Raw genomic sequence first — 16,879 nt, 5'->3', positions numbered from 1 at the left:
CGCAGTAAGGTATAGGGTTTTCCATGGACTGCTGCAGTAAGGGATAGGGTTTTCCATGGACTGCTGCAGTAAGGGATAGGGTTTTCCATGGACTGCTGAGGTAAAGGGATAGGGTTTTCCATGGACTGCCGCAGTAAGGGATAGGGTTTTCCATGGACTGCCGCAGTAAGGGATAGGGTTTTCCATGGACTGCTGCAGTAAGGGATAGGGTTTTCCATGGACTGCAGTAAGGGATGGACTGCCGCACTGGACTGCTGAGGTAAAGGGATAGGGTTTTCCATGGACTGCTGCAGTAAGGGATAGGGTTTTCCATGGACTGCTGCAGTAAGGGATAGGGTTTTCCATGGACTGCTGCAGTAAGGGATAGAGTTTTCCATGGACTGCTGCAGTAAGGGATAGGGTTTTCCATGGACTTCTGCAGTAAGGGATTTGGTTTTCCATGGACTGCTGAGGTAAGGGATAGGGTTTTCCATGGACTGCTGAGGTAAGGGATATGGTTTTCCATGGACTGCTGAGGTAAGGGATAGGGTTTTCCATGGACTGCTACATTAAGGGATAGGGTTTTCCATGGACTGCTGCAGTAAGGGATAGGGTTTTCCATGGACTGCTGAGGTAAGGGATAGGGTTTTCCATGGACTGCTACATTAAGGGATAGGGTTTTCCATGGACTGCTGCAGGAAACTAGCCTGATCCAAGGGAGTATGTGAGTTGGAATAGAGTGGAGCCGACAGGTCCGATATAGCACCAATCATCACCCACCACCTCTACCTCCACCTCCGTCCAGCCAGGTGGCCCTAACACCTGTTACCCACCTCCTGGTGCCTCACACAAACACACACAAACACACACACACACACACACACACACACTGATGGATCTGGACAGACGTGGACTCACAGCAGGGAACATGGCCACACACATGGCTGGTTTGACTCTGGGTCACAGGTGCGTGTACATGCTACAGCACAGCCATAACACCATCTGAACTTCTAGGGAACTGTCATCGGAGCCAGAATGATGAGGAAGATGGAAGAGGGGGGGTGGGCAAGGGAAAGAAAGAGAGATAGAAACCAGAAACAGAAATCACGAAGAAGAGAAGCAAAGAGAAACATAGAGAATAGAGAAATACCACTGGGCTCCCGAATGGCACAGCGGTCTAAAGCACTGCATCTCGGTGCTAGAGGCGTCACTATAGACCTTGGTTTGATTCCAGGCTGTGTCACAACCGGCCGTGATTGGGAGTCCCACAATTGACCCAGCGTCGTTAAGGATTGAATAAAGGTTAAATAAAATAAATGTAGACACTGACTGCACTACACCCTCACCCTCACTTTTCCAAAATAATTCCCTTTTTGTTCTCAAATAAGTCAAATAAAATATATATAACTTTTGATCTCCACACCTTATTAGATTTTAAACATTGCAAAACCTATTTTATTTTTGTAAACTTAAGTTTAAAAAAAAACATTTTTGGAAAATAAAGACAAATGGAATGGACAAAATTATTGGCACCCAAGAGCTAGTACTTGGTTGCAACGCCTTTGGCCAAGATGACTAAGAAATGTTTCTTGTAGCGTTCAATGAGCTTGCTGCACCTCTACTGGCAGTTTGGCCCAGTAGAAACTGCTCTAATTCTTCAATGTTTGAGAGGTACCCATCACCAACTGCTGTTTTCAGCTCTCGCCGTATGTAATGGCTGTGATTCACATCTTGCCTCTTCGCTGGCCACTCCAGAACATTCCAGCTTTCCTTCTTGAACCATTCCAGTCTGCTTTTGATGCGTGTTTGGGGTCGTTGTCCTTCTGGAAGACCCACATCCTTCAATAGAGAGTTTTTGGACACTCAGTTGAACATTGGACTCCAAAACACCTTGATAATCTGCTGATTTCATGATGTCTTGCACCAATTCAAGGCCACCAGTACCAGAGAGAGCTAAACAACCCACAGCATTATTGAACCTCCCAATGTTTGGTTGTTGGAAGGGTGTTATTTTCTTTGAATGCTTCATCTGGTCTTTGGTAAACAGAGGAAATAGTTGAAGGAAACACAAGAAAGCCTGATTGAAGTTCTCAAAAATCCACCTCAACAAGCCTAAATCCCGGGGGAAACGTTCTGTGAACCAATGAAACACAATTAGAGCTCTTTGACAGTACAGATCAGTAGCGGTGTTTACTGACGACCAAATTAAGCAATCAAACTTACGTTTACAAAAATAAAATTAGTCCTGCAATGTAGAAAATCCAATAACATTTCCATTTTTATCTAAGTTTCCACTTATTTTAGAAGAAATAGGGCATTATTTAGGAAAAGTGTCATATTAAAGTAGCAGTAAGGAAAACGTTTACTTGACTTGCTAATTGCAGCAGCGTTGGGTCTAGTGGCGGCTCTACGGGGATCTGCACTCCTCCTTAATCTCCCCTAATTACCGAGCAGGAATAATGCAAGGATGGAAACCTCACCTATCCAGTAACGATGGTCTGTCTCTCCTCTTCTCCTCTCCTCTCCCCTCCTCTTCCCTTACCCTAAACCGTGAATAATACATCCATCAGCTCCTGACCTCGTTCAGTTGCATTGTGGGTACCTACTTTTGTCTGTCAAAGAAACTCGAAATGTATCTGTCGTTTTTTGAGGGGAGAGTGAAATAAGAGCACCGTGCTATACTTGTGTTTTTCGGCTCGAGATAAAATGTTGACATCGAGAGTGATGCCAAAATAGCGTTGCCATTCAACACAAAACCACGCCTCGGAATGAATTGCGTCGGATTTTATTGTCTTTGCCAATGAGCCAGTACACTAGTGATGTAAAGACATATCTTATTTGGAGAGCATGCTAATACATACTAGTCATGCTAATATATACTAGTCATGCTAATACATACTAGTCATGCTAATACATACTAGTCATGCTAATATATACTAGTCATGCTAATACATACTTGTCATGCTAATACATACTAGTCATGCTAATACATACTAGTCAATAGCAAGGCTATGCTCACCGAGTCTGTATATAGTCAAAGCTTTCCTTAAGTTTGGGTTAGTCACAGTGGTCAGGTATTCTGCCACTGTGTACTCTCTGTTTAGGGCCAAATAGCATTCTAGTTTGCTCTGTTTTTTTGTTCATTCTTTCCAATGTGTCAAGTAATTATCTTTTTGTTTTCTCATGATTTGGTTGGGTCTAATTGTGCTGCTGTCCTGGGGCTTTGTGGGGTGTGTTTGTGAACAGAGCCCCAGGACCAGCTTGCTTAGGGGACTCTTCTCCAGGTTCATCTCTCTGTAGGTGATGCCTTTGTTATAGATGATGCCTTTGTTATAGGTGATGCCTTTGTTCCTTTTAGGTGGTTGTAAAATTGAACTGCTCTTTTCTGGATTTTGATAATTAGTGGGTATTGGCCTAATTCTGCTCTGAATGCATTATTTGGTGTTCTACGTTGTACACTGGGGATATTTTTGCAGAATTCTGCATGCAGAGTCTCAATTTGGTGTTTGTCCCATTTATTAAAATCTTGGTTGGTGAGTGGACCCCAGACCTCACAACCATAAAGGGCAATGGGCTCTATGACGGATTCAAGTATTTTTAGCCAGTTCCTAATTGGAATGTTGAATTTTATGTTCCTTTTGATGGCATATAATGCCCTTCTCTCACTCTCTCTCTCACACTCTCTCTCACAATTTTTCTCTCACACACACACTCTCTCTCTCACACACTCTCTCTGTCCCCTCTATCTCTCTCACTCACTCTCACTCTCACACTCTTTTTCTCACACACACACGCTCTCTCTCACACACACTCTCTCTTTCCCCTCTCTCTATCTCTCTCACTCTCTCTTTCTCACACACACAGACACTCTCTCTCACTCTCTTTCCCCTCTCTCTATCTCTCACTCACTCACTCTCTCTCACTATTTTTCTCACACACACTCTCTCTCACACACTCTCTCTTTCCCCTCTATCTCTCTCACGCACTCTCACTCTCTCACACTCTTTTTCACACACACACACACACACACACACACACACACACACACACACACACACACACACACACACACACACACACACACACACACACACACACACACACACACACACACACACACACACACACACACACACACACACACACACACACACACACACACACACACACTCTCACTTTCCCCTCTCTATCTCTCTCACTCACTCTCTCTCACACTCTCTCACACACACACACTCTCTCTCGCTCTCTCTCCCTCTAAACTGCAGGCTCTCTGAGGAGGATACTACGTGATCCCATCTGTCTTACTGAGTTCCATATAGAAGCAGTCATTTGGTCCTAATTAACAGACAGCTTCAATGTTAAGGCCGGATCTCTCTTCTCTCTCTCTTCCTTTTCCTCTCCTCCCAGAGAGCACAATAAACACCATGTACAGGTCACATATAGGAGAGGGAGAGAGAGAGGGATGGACAGGAATATATAGGTGAGAGGTGGTCAGGAAATGTGTAACTGCGAGGACAAGGGAGAGAAAGAGGGAGTGCAAAGGGAAAGGGGAGGAGATGGAAGTACTAAAGAGGACAGGGAGTGAGGAATGGATAGATGGGTAAGTGGAGGAGGGGACGATAGGAGATGGAAGTACTGAAGAGGACAGGGAGTGAGGAATGGATAGATGGGTAAGTGGAGGAGGGGACGATAGGAGATGGAAGTACTGAAGAGGACAGGGAGTGAGGAATGGATAGATGGGTAAGTGGAGGAGGGGACGATAGGAGATGGAAGTACTGAAGAGGACAGGGAGTGAGGAATGGATAGATGGGTAAGTGAAGGAGGGGACGATAGGAGATGGAAGTACTGAAGAGGACAGGGAGTGAGGAATGGATAGATGGGTAGTAAGTGGAGGAGGGGACAATAGGAGATGGAAGTACTGAAGAGGACAGGGAGTGAGGAATGGATAGATGGGTATGTGGAAGAGGGGACGATAGGAGATGGGGCATGGGAGCAAGAAGGACATTTGACAGCAAAGGGATGAACCCCTTGCCATAATGCTACCTGAGGTTCCCACCTTGTCCCTGTTATCCCCATCATGTATTGCTCTTTCAGTCCATTTCCAGAATGTGTGGAGCTGGGTTCAGGTTAGACAACGCCTTTGAGAGGAGAAGGGTGAGAAAATACACTCTCAATGACTGTATCCTCACCTTGGCTGTCCAGACAGACACAAACATACATAAGTAGACCATGAAGCAGGACAGACCATGAAGCTCCAGAAGCCTGGCCCCTGTAAATAGGTCTAATAGAACCATTGTTATTAGAGGACAATGTTCCTGAATGAACATATTTGTGCCGTTAACTCTCTGGGATAGCGTCCCACCTGGCCAAAAGCCAGGGAAGATGCAGAGCGCCAAATTCAAATACTATAAAATTCAAACTTTCATTAAATTACACATGCAAGATAGAAAATTAAAGCTACACTATTATTATTATTATTATTATTATTATTATTATTTTTGCTGTACTGTCTAGAACTACCTTAACAAACAGTGACTTATTATTATTATTATTATTTTTGCTGTACTGTCTAGAACTACCTTAACAAACAGTGACTTATTATTAGTATTATTTTTGCTGTACTGTCTAGAACTACCTTAACAAACAGTGACTTATTATTATTATTATTATTATTATTATTTTTGCTGTACTGTCTAGAACTACCTTAACAAACAGTGACTTATTATTAGTATTATTTTTGCTGTACTGTCTAGAACTACCTTAACAAACAGTGACTTATTATTATTATTATTATTATTATTATTTTTGCTGTTCTGTCTAGAACTACCTTAACAAACAGTGACTTATTATTAGTATTATTATTATTATTTTTGCTGTTCTGTCTAGAACTACCTTAACAAACAGTGACTTATTATTATTATTATTATTATTATTATTTTTGCTGTACTGTCTAGAACTACCTTAACAAACAGTGACTTATTATTAGTATTATTTTTGCTGTACTGTCTAGAACTACCTTAACAAACAGTGACTTATTATTATTATTATTTTTGCTGTACTGTCTAGAACTACCTATGACTTATTATTATTATTATTATTATTTTTGCTGTACTGTCTAGAACTACCTTAACAAACAGTGACTTATTATTATTATTATTATTATTATTATTTTTGCTGTACTGTCTAGAACTACCTTAACAAACAGTGACTTATTATTATTATTATTTTATGTACTGTCTAGAACTACCTTAACAAACAGTGACTTATTATTATTATTATTATTATTATTATTTTTGCTGTACTGTCTAGAACTACCTTAACAAACAGTGACTTATTATTATTATTATTTTTGCTGTACTGTCTAGAACTACCTTAACAAACAGTGACTTATTATTATTATTATTTTTGCTGTACTGTCTAGAACTACCTTAACAAACAGTGACTTATTATTAGTATTATTTTTGCTGTACTGTCTAGAACTACCTTAACAAACAGTGACTTATTATTATTATTATTATTATTATTATTTTTGCTGTACTGTCTAGAACTACCTTAACAAACAGTGACTTATTATTATTATTATTTTTTTGCTGTACTGTCTAGAACTACCTTAGCAAACAGTGACTTATTATTATTATTATTATTATTATTTTTGCTGTACTGTCTAGAACTACCTTAACAAACAGTGACTTATTATTAGTATTATTATTATTATTTTTGCTGTTCTGTCTAGAACTACCTTAACAAACAGTGACTTATTATTATTATTATTATTATTATTATTTTTGCTGTACTGTCTAGAACTACCTTAACAAACAGTGACTTATTATTATTATTATTTTTTTTGTACTGTCTAGAACTACCTTAACAAACAGTGACTTATTATTATTATTATTATTATTATTATTTTTGCTGTACTGTCTAGAACTACCTTAACAAACAGTGACTTATTATTATTATTATTTTTTTTTGCTGTACTGTCTAGAACTACCTTAACAAACAGTGACTTATTATTATTATTATTTTTGCTGTACTGTCTAGAACTACCTTAACAAACAGTGACTTATTATTAGTATTATTTTTGCTGTATGTCTAGAACTACCTTAACAAACAGTGACTTATTATTATTATTATTATTGCTGTACTGTCTAGAACTACCTTAGCAAACAGTGACTTATTATTATTATTATTATTATTATTATTTTTGCTGTACTGTCTAGAACTACCTTAACAAACAGTGACTTATTATTAGTATTATTTTTGCTGTACTGTCTAGAACTACCTTAACAAACAGTGACTTATTATTATTATTATTATTGCTGTACTGTCTAGAACTACCTTAACAAACAGTGACTTATTATTATTATTATTTTTGCTGTACTGTCTAGAACTACCTTAACAAACAGTGACTTATTATTAGTATTATTTTTGCTGTACTGTCTAGAACTACCTTAACAAACAGTGACTTATTATTATTATTATTATTATTATTTTTGCTGTACTGTCTAGAACTACCTTAACAAACAGTGACTTATTATTATTATTATTATTATTATTTTTGCTGTACTGTCTAGAACTACCTTAACAAACAGTGACTTATTATTATTATTATTATTGCTGTACTGTCTAGAACTACCTTAACAAACAGTGACTTATTATTAGTATTATTATTATTATTTTTGCTGTACTGTCTAGAACTACCTTAACAAACAGTGACTTATTATTATTATTATTATTATTATTTTTGCTGTACTGTCTAGAACTACCTTAACAAACAGTGACTTATTATTAGTATTATTATTATTATTATTTTTGCTGTACTGTCTAGAACTACCTTAACAAACAGTGACTTATTATTATTATTATTATTATTATTTTTGCTGTACTGTCTAGAACTACCTTAACAAACAGTGACTTATTATTATTATTATTATTATTATTTTTGCTGTACTGTCTAGAACTACCTTAACAAACTGTGACTTATTATTATTATTATTATTGCTGTACTGTCTAGAACTACCTTAACAAACAGTGACTTATTATTAGTATTATTATTATTATTATTTTTGCTGTTCTGTCTAGAACTACCTTAACAAACAGTGACTTATTATTAGTATTATTATTATTATTATTATTATTATTTTTGCTGTTCTGTCTAGAACTACCTTAACAAACAGTGACTTATTATTATTATTATTATTAGTATTATTATTATTATTATTTTTGCTGTTCTGTCTAGAACTACCTTAACAAACAGTGACTTATTATTATTATTATTATTAGTATTATTATTATTATTATTTTTGCTGTTCTGTCTAGAACTACCTTAACAAACAGTGACTTATTATTAGTATTATTATTATTATTATTTTTGCTGTACTGTCTAGAACTACCTTAACAAACAGTGACTTATTATTATTATTATTATTATTATTATTTTTGCTGTTCTGTCTAGAACTACCTTAACAAACAGTGACTTATTATTAGTATTATTATTATTATTATTTTTGCTGTACTGTCTAGAACTACCTTAACAAACAGTGACTTATTATTATTATTATTATTATTATTATTTTTGCTGTACTGTCTAGAACTACCTTAACAAACAGTGACTTATTATTATTATTATTTTTGCTGTACTGTCTAGAACTACCTTAACAAACAGTGACTTATTATTATTATTATTTTTGCTGTACTGTCTAGAACTACCTTAACAAACAGTGACTTATTATTAGTATTATTTTTGCTGTACTGTCTAGAACTACCTTAACAAACAGTGACTTATTATTATTATTATTATTGCTGTACTGTCTAGAACTACCTTAGCAAACAGTGACTTATTATTATTATTATTATTATTATTATTTTTGCTGTACTGTCTAGAACTACCTTAACAAACAGTGACTTATTATTAGTATTATTTTTGCTGTACTGTCTAGAACTACCTTAACAAACAGTGACTTATTATTATTATTATTATTGCTGTACTGTCTAGAACTACCTTAACAAACAGTGACTTATTATTATTATTATTTTTGCTGTACTGTCTAGAACTACCTTAACAAACAGTGACTTATTATTATTATTATTTTTGCTGTACTGTCTAGAACTACCTTAACAAACAGTGACTTATTATTAGTATTATTTTTGCTGTACTGTCTAGAACTACCTTAACAAACAGTGACTTATTATTATTATTATTATTATTATTATTTTTGCTGTACTGTCTAGAACTACCTTAACAAACAGTGACTTATTATTATTATTATTTTTGCTGTACTGTCTAGAACTACCTTAGCAAACAGTGACTTATTATTATTATTATTATTATTATTTTTGCTGTACTGTCTAGAACTACCTTACCAAACAGTGACTTATTATTAGTATTATTATTATTATTATTGCTGTACTGTCTAGAACTACCTTAACAAACAGTGACTTATTATTATTATTATTATTATTATTATTTTTGCTGTACTGTCTAGAACTACCTTAACAAACAGTGACTTATTATTATTATTATTTTTGCTGTACTGTCTAGAACTACCTTAACAAACAGTGACTTATTATTATTATTATTATTATTATTATTATTTTTGCTGTACTGTCTAGAACTACCTTAACAAACAGTGACTTATTATTATTATTATTTTTGCTGTACTGTCTAGAACTACCTTAACAAACAGTGACTTATTATTATTATTATTTTTGCTGTACTGTCTAGAACTACCTTAACAAACAGTGACTTATTATTAGTATTATTTTTGCTGTACTGTCTAGAACTACCTTAACAAACAGTGACTTATTATTATTATTATTATTGCTGTACTGTCTAGAACTACCTTAGCAAACAGTGACTTATTATTATTATTATTATTATTATTATTTTTGCTGTACTGTCTAGAACTACCTTAACAAACAGTGACTTATTATTAGTATTATTTTTGCTGTACTGTCTAGAACTTTAACAAACAGTGACTTATTATTATTATTATTATTGCTGTACTGTCTAGAACTACCTTAACAAACAGTGACTTATTATTATTATTATTTTTGCTGTACTGTCTAGAACTACCTTAACAAACAGTGACTTATTATTAGTATTATTTTTGCTGTACTGTCTAGAACTACCTTAACAAACAGTGACTTATTATTATTATTATTATTATTATTTTTGCTGTACTGTCTAGAACTACCTTAACAAACAGTGACTTATTATTATTATTATTATTATTATTTTTGCTGTACTGTCTAGAACTACCTTAACAAACAGTGACTTATTATTATTATTATTATTGCTGTACTGTCTAGAACTACCTTAACAAACAGTGACTTATTATTAGTATTATTATTATTATTTTTGCTGTACTGTCTAGAACTACCTTAACAAACAGTGACTTATTATTATTATTATTATTATTATTTTTGCTGTACTGTCTAGAACTACCTTAACAAACAGTGACTTATTATTATATTATTATTATTATTATTTTTGCTGTACTGTCTAGAACTACCTTAACAAACAGTGACTTATTATTATTATTATTATTATTATTTTTGCTGTACTGTCTAGTGCTAGAACTACCTTAACAAACAGTGACTTATTATTATTATTATTATTATTATTTTTGCTGTACTGTCTAGAACTACCTTAACAAACTGTGACTTATTATTATTATTATTATTGCTGTACTGTCTAGAACTACCTTAACAAACAGTGACTTATTATTAGTATTATTATTATTATTATTTTTGCTGTTCTGTCTAGAACTACCTTAACAAACAGTGACTTATTATTAGTATTATTATTATTATTATTATTATTATTATTTTTGCTGTTCTGTCTAGAACTACCTTAACAAACAGTGACTTATTATTATTATTATTATTAGTATTATTATTATTATTATTTTTGCTGTTCTGTCTAGAACTACCTTAACAAACAGTGACTTATTATTATTATTATTATTAGTATTATTATTATTATTATTTTTGCTGTTCTGTCTAGAACTACCTTAACAAACAGTGACTTATTATTAGTATTATTATTATTATTATTTTTGCTGTACTGTCTAGAACTACCTTAACAAACAGTGTTATTATTATTATTATTATTATTATTATTTTTGCTGTTCTGTCTAGAACTACCTTAACAAACAGTGACTTATTATTAGTATTATTATTATTATTATTTTTGCTGTACTGTCTAGAACTACCTTAACAAACAGTGACTTATTATTATTATTATTATTATTATTATTTTTGCTGTACTGTCTAGAACTACCTTAACAAACAGTGACTTATTATTATTATTATTTTTGCTGTACTGTCTAGAACTACCTTAACAAACAGTGACTTATTATTATTATTATTTTTGCTGTACTGTCTAGAACTACCTTAACAAACAGTGACTTATTATTAGTATTATTTTTGCTGTACTGTCTAGAACTACCTTAACAAACAGTGACTTATTATTATTATTATTTTGCTGTACTGTCTAGAACTACCTTAACAAACAGTGACTTATTATTATTATTATTATTATTATTATTTTTGCTGTACTGTCTAGAACTACCTTAACAAACAGTGACTTATTATTATATTATTATTATTATTATTGCTGTACTGTCTAGAACTACCTTAACAAACAGTGACTTATTAGTATTATTTTTGCTGTACTGTCTAGAACTACCTTAACAAACAGTGACTTATTATTATTATTATTATTGCTGTACTGTCTAGAACTACCTTAACAAACAGTGACTTATTATTATTATTATTTTTGCTGTTCTGTCTAGAACTACCTTAACAAACAGTGACTTATTATTATTATTATTTTTGCTGTACTGTCTAGAACTACCTTAACAAACAGTGACTTATTATTAGTATTATTTTTGCTGTACTGTCTAGAACTACCTTAACAAACAGTGACTTATTATTAGTATTATTATTATTATTTTTGCTGTACTGTCTAGAACTACCTTAACAAACAGTGACTTATTATTATTATTATTTTTGCTGTTCTGTCTAGAACTACCTTAACAAACAGTGACTTATTATTAGTATTATTATTATTATTTTTGCTGTACTGTCTAGAACTACCTTAACAAACAGTGACTTATTATTAGTATTATTATTATTATTATTGCTACTGTTAATGTCTAGAACTACCTTAACAAACAGTGACTTATTATTATTATTATTATTATTATTATTTTTGCTGTACTGTCTAGAACTACCTTAACAAACAGTGACTTATTATTATTATTATTTTTGCTGTACTGTCTAGAACTACCTTAACAAACAGTGACTTATTATTATTATTATTATTATTATTATTTTTGCTGTACTGTCTAGAACTACCTTAACAAACAGTGACTTATTATTATTATTATTTTTGCTGTACTGTCTAGAACTACCTTAACAAACAGTGACTTATTATTATTATTATTTTTGCTGTACTGTCTAGAACTACCTTAACAAACAGTGACTTATTATTATTATTTTTGCTGTACTGTCTAGAACTACCTTTATTATTATTATTATTTTTTATTGCTGTACTGTCTAGAACTACAGTGACTTATTATTATTATTATTATTATTATTTTGCTGTAACAAAACAGTGACTTATTATTAGTATTATTTTTGCTGTACTGTCTAGAACTTTAACAAACAGTGACTTATTATTATTATTATTTTTGCTGTACTGTCTAGAACTACCTTAACAAACAGTGACTTATTATTATTATTATTTTTGCTGTATGTATTTAACAAACAGTGACTTATTATTAGTATTATTTTTGCTGTACTGTCTAGAACTACCTTAACAAACAGTGACTTATTATTATTATTATTATTTTATTTTTGCTGTACTGTCTAGAACTACCTTAACAAACAGTGACTTATTATTATTATTATTATTATTTTTTTGCTGTACTGTCTAGAACTACTAAACAGTGAACTTACCTTAACAAACAGTGACTTATTATTATTATTATTATTGCTGTACTGTCTAGAACTACCTTAACAAACAGTGACTTATTATTAGTATTATTATTATTATTTTGCTGTACTGTCTAGAACTACCTTAACAAACAGTGACTTTATTATTATTATTATTATTATTTTTGCTGTACTGTCTAGAACTACCTTAACAAACAGTGACTTATTATTAGTATTATTATTATTATTATTTTTGCTGTACTGTCTAGAACTACCTTAACAAACAGTGACTTATTATTATTATTATTATTATTATTATTTTTGCTGTATCTAGAACTACCTTAACAAACAGTGACTTATTATTATTATTATTATTATTATTTTTGCTGTACTGTCTAGAACTACCTTAACAAACTGTGACTTATTATTATTATTATTATTGCTGTTGTCTAGAACTACCTTAACAAACAGTGACTTATTATTAGATTATTATTATTATTATTTTTGCTGTTCTGTCTAGAACTACCTTAACAAACAGTGACTTATTATTAGTATTATTATTATTATTATTATTATTATTATTTTTGCTGTTCTGTCTAGAACTACCTTAACAAACAGTGACTTATTATTATTATTATTATTAGTATTATTATTATTATTATTTTTGCTGTTCTGTCTAGAACTACCTTAACAAACAGTGACTTATTATTATTATTATTATTATTATTATTATTATTTTTGCTGTTCTGTCTAGAACTACCTTAACAAACAGTGACTTATTATTAGTATTATTATTATTATTATTTTTGCTGTACTGTCTAGAACTACCTTAACAAACAGTGACTTATTATTATTATTATTATTATTATTATTTTTGCTGTTCTGTCTAGAACTACCTTAACAAACAGTGACTTATTATTAGTATTATTATTATTATTATTTTTGCTGTACTGTCTAGAACTACCTTAACAAACAGTGACTTATTATTATTAGTATTATTATTATTATTATTTTTGCTGTACTGTCTAGAACTACCTTAACAAACAGTGACTTATTATTAGTATCATGTCAGATTTCAAAAAGGCTTTTCGGCGAAAGCAAACTATGCTATAGCACCTCTGTAAACAAAGACAGAAAGCATATTTCAACCCTGCAGGCGCGACACAAAACGCAGAAATAAAAATATAATTCATACCTTACCTTTGACGGGCTTCTTTAGTTGGCACTCCAATATTTCCCATAAACATCACAAATGGTCCTTTTGTTCGATTAATGTCCATTTATTTGGCGTGTTTGATCCAGAAAAACACAGGTTCCAACTTACGCAACATGACTACAAAATATCTCATAAGTTACCTGTAAACTTTGCCAAAACATTTCAAACTACTTTTGTAATACAACTTTAGGTATTTTTTAACGTAAATAATTGATCAAATTGAAGACGGGATGATCTGTGTTCAAGACAGGAGGAAAACAAACTGGATTGGATTCCCAATGAAAACCCATTGAAAAGAGAGTGACCTCAACAACAAATAAATCTGAGTGGTTTGTCCTCGGGGTTTCACCTGCTAAATTAGTTCTGTTATACTCACAGACATGATTCATACAGTTCTAGAAACTTCAGTGTTTTCTATCCACATCTACTAATACAATGCATATCTTATCTTCTGGGGTTGAGTAGCAGGCAGTTGAATTTGGCCATGCATTTCATCCGGACGTGAAAATACGGCCCCCTGTCACCAAGAAGTTAAGTGGACAAGAATAATGCACAGTTCAAAAGCTGAACTTATGGCGAGTCAAACTGAATTAGAACGGGCTGGCAAGATTAAGAGCTTTGGTTGACGTGCCGATTGGTTTCATACAACCCCTCCCAACACTGCAACAGGCTTCCTCGTTGGTTTTGGGTCGAGTTCTGGCATAAAATGGAGCTCTCACAGAAGTCTTCCGTTGTTGGTGTGGTAGCGAAGCAACCTTTATTTGCATGCAATTAACATATACCAGATGCGAGAAGGAATTATACAACCGTGTGTGCAGGTGATTAGGGGTGTATTCATTCCAACGATTCTGTTGAAAAAAAGTTTCCTGAATGGAAGCAAACAGAAAAAAAACGTAGATAAACGTACATAAATTCTCATTTGTAACTGTTTGGACTAATGATTCCACCATAGATCAGCTAGATGCAGGTAAAGTCTGTCTTTCTGGAGAGTTTCTCCTAGCCACCGTGCTTCTACATGTGCATTGCCATTTGGAGTTTTAATCTGGGTTTCTGTACAAGAACTTTGTGACCTCTGCTGATATAAAAAAGGTCTTTGTAAATCCATTTGATTGAAGAGTGTGCAAGGTGGCTATTGAATGTGTCACTGTTTGTCACCTTGATTACTCAAATTTTCCTCTCAACCTGTGAGTCTACATTGTAAACTTTCATTCGTAGGCTAGGTTGTAGCAACCTCATGAGGGTGTGGTAAACCGTGGGGCGTTGGGTTGAGCGTGCAGAGATGGACACAGAGACAAGGAGGTTCAAGTCAGAAAACACGACTTCACTAGGCAACAAAATAATGGGTTTAGGGAAAATTCTAGTATCATGTAGTAGCCTAAACCTATCGATGTTACATTGAACTGGGTGAATGGAATATGAATGACAGTCATCCAATATGCTCTAATAGAAATAAGTCCATGCTCATCAAAATAAATGATTGTTCTCCCGCATCTTAAACTGCACCGACCGCCACTGTATAAGAGGGTCTGGATTCAGGCTCAGTCAAGCACATTCCTCTATTTCATCCTCCATGTTCCCTCACTTCTAATTCCTTCTCGCCATCTCCCTCTGTCTCCCTGTTATCTAGCTATTTCCTCTCTCTCTCATACCCCCCCCTCCACTCCCCCCTCTTTCCCTCCCTCCCTCCTGTTGAAGACTATCATTTAGATTGAGTGATGATTTGTGAGTCTTTGGAAGCGGCCTGATAAGATGTCTGGTTTCTTTTCAAAGGAGGGAGCAGGCCTAATCTGTAAAACAAACACACCAAACCACATTTTTCAGCGCTCTCTCATAAACACACTCCCACACAAAGTAATGGGAAATGGCCAGTAACAGATGATGTGATTGGCGTTTGATATTTGTCTCCCGTTTGGGTGTTTGAGTGGGTACAGTAGTGGGGATTTTTGTTTGTAGTCTTTTATAGAGGGATGAGTAATGACTGAATGTACTGGAGAGGTGTTGTGCTGTTGTGGATTCTATATGAATGTTGTTGAGGGATTGCATTCTGCAGTCATACACACGCACGCACATGCACATACACAGTGCTCCCACACACACGCACACGCGCACACGCGCACACGCGCACACACAAACAAATAAATTGATGCTACTGTTGTGAGGACGAGGATGAGGACTCATGTTCATGTAGGCAGTGAGTGTGCTGTGTTCAGGGTGGTCTGTACTGGTAGATTTATGAGCCAGTGCTGTTGGCTATTTACATGTGTGTTGGCTATTTACAGGTGTGTTGGTTATTTACAGGTGTGTTGGCTATTTACATGTGCGTTGGTTATTTACAGGTGTGTTGGTTATTTACAGGTATGTTGGCTATTTACATGTGTGTTGGTTATTTACAGGTGTGTTGGTTATTTACAGGTGTGTTGGCTATTTACATGTGTGTTGGTTATTTACAGGTGTGTTGGTTATTTACAGGTGTGTTGGTTATTTACAGGTGTGTTGGTTATTTACAGGTGTGTTGGTTATTTACAGGTGTGTTGGCTATTTACAGGTGTGTTGGTTATTTACAGGTGTGTTGGCTATTTACAGGTGTGTTGGTTATTTACAGGTGTGTTGGCTATTTACATGTGTGTTGGTTATTTACAGGTGTGTTGGTTATTTACAGGTATGTTGGCTATTTACAGGTGTGTTGGTTATTTACAGGTGTGTTGGTTATTTACAGGTGTGTTGGCTATTTACATGTGTGTT

At 33.8% G+C, this 16,879-nt stretch overlaps 1 protein-coding gene across 7 annotated transcripts in view; it reads left to right on the top strand.

Annotated features, from left to right (window-relative positions):
• Nucleotides 1-16,879, top strand: part of LOC124013620 (neurexin-2-like) — a 1,135,017-nt gene that overhangs the window by 1,037,672 nt on the left and 80,466 nt on the right. The gene's annotated exons all lie outside the window — the stretch shown is intronic.

Source organism: Oncorhynchus gorbuscha, linkage group LG25 (assembly GCF_021184085.1).
Source record: "Oncorhynchus gorbuscha isolate QuinsamMale2020 ecotype Even-year linkage group LG25, OgorEven_v1.0, whole genome shotgun sequence".
Taxonomy (NCBI): domain Eukaryota; kingdom Metazoa; phylum Chordata; class Actinopteri; order Salmoniformes; family Salmonidae; genus Oncorhynchus; species Oncorhynchus gorbuscha.
This window is presented reverse-complemented; position numbering and strand designations above follow the sequence as displayed.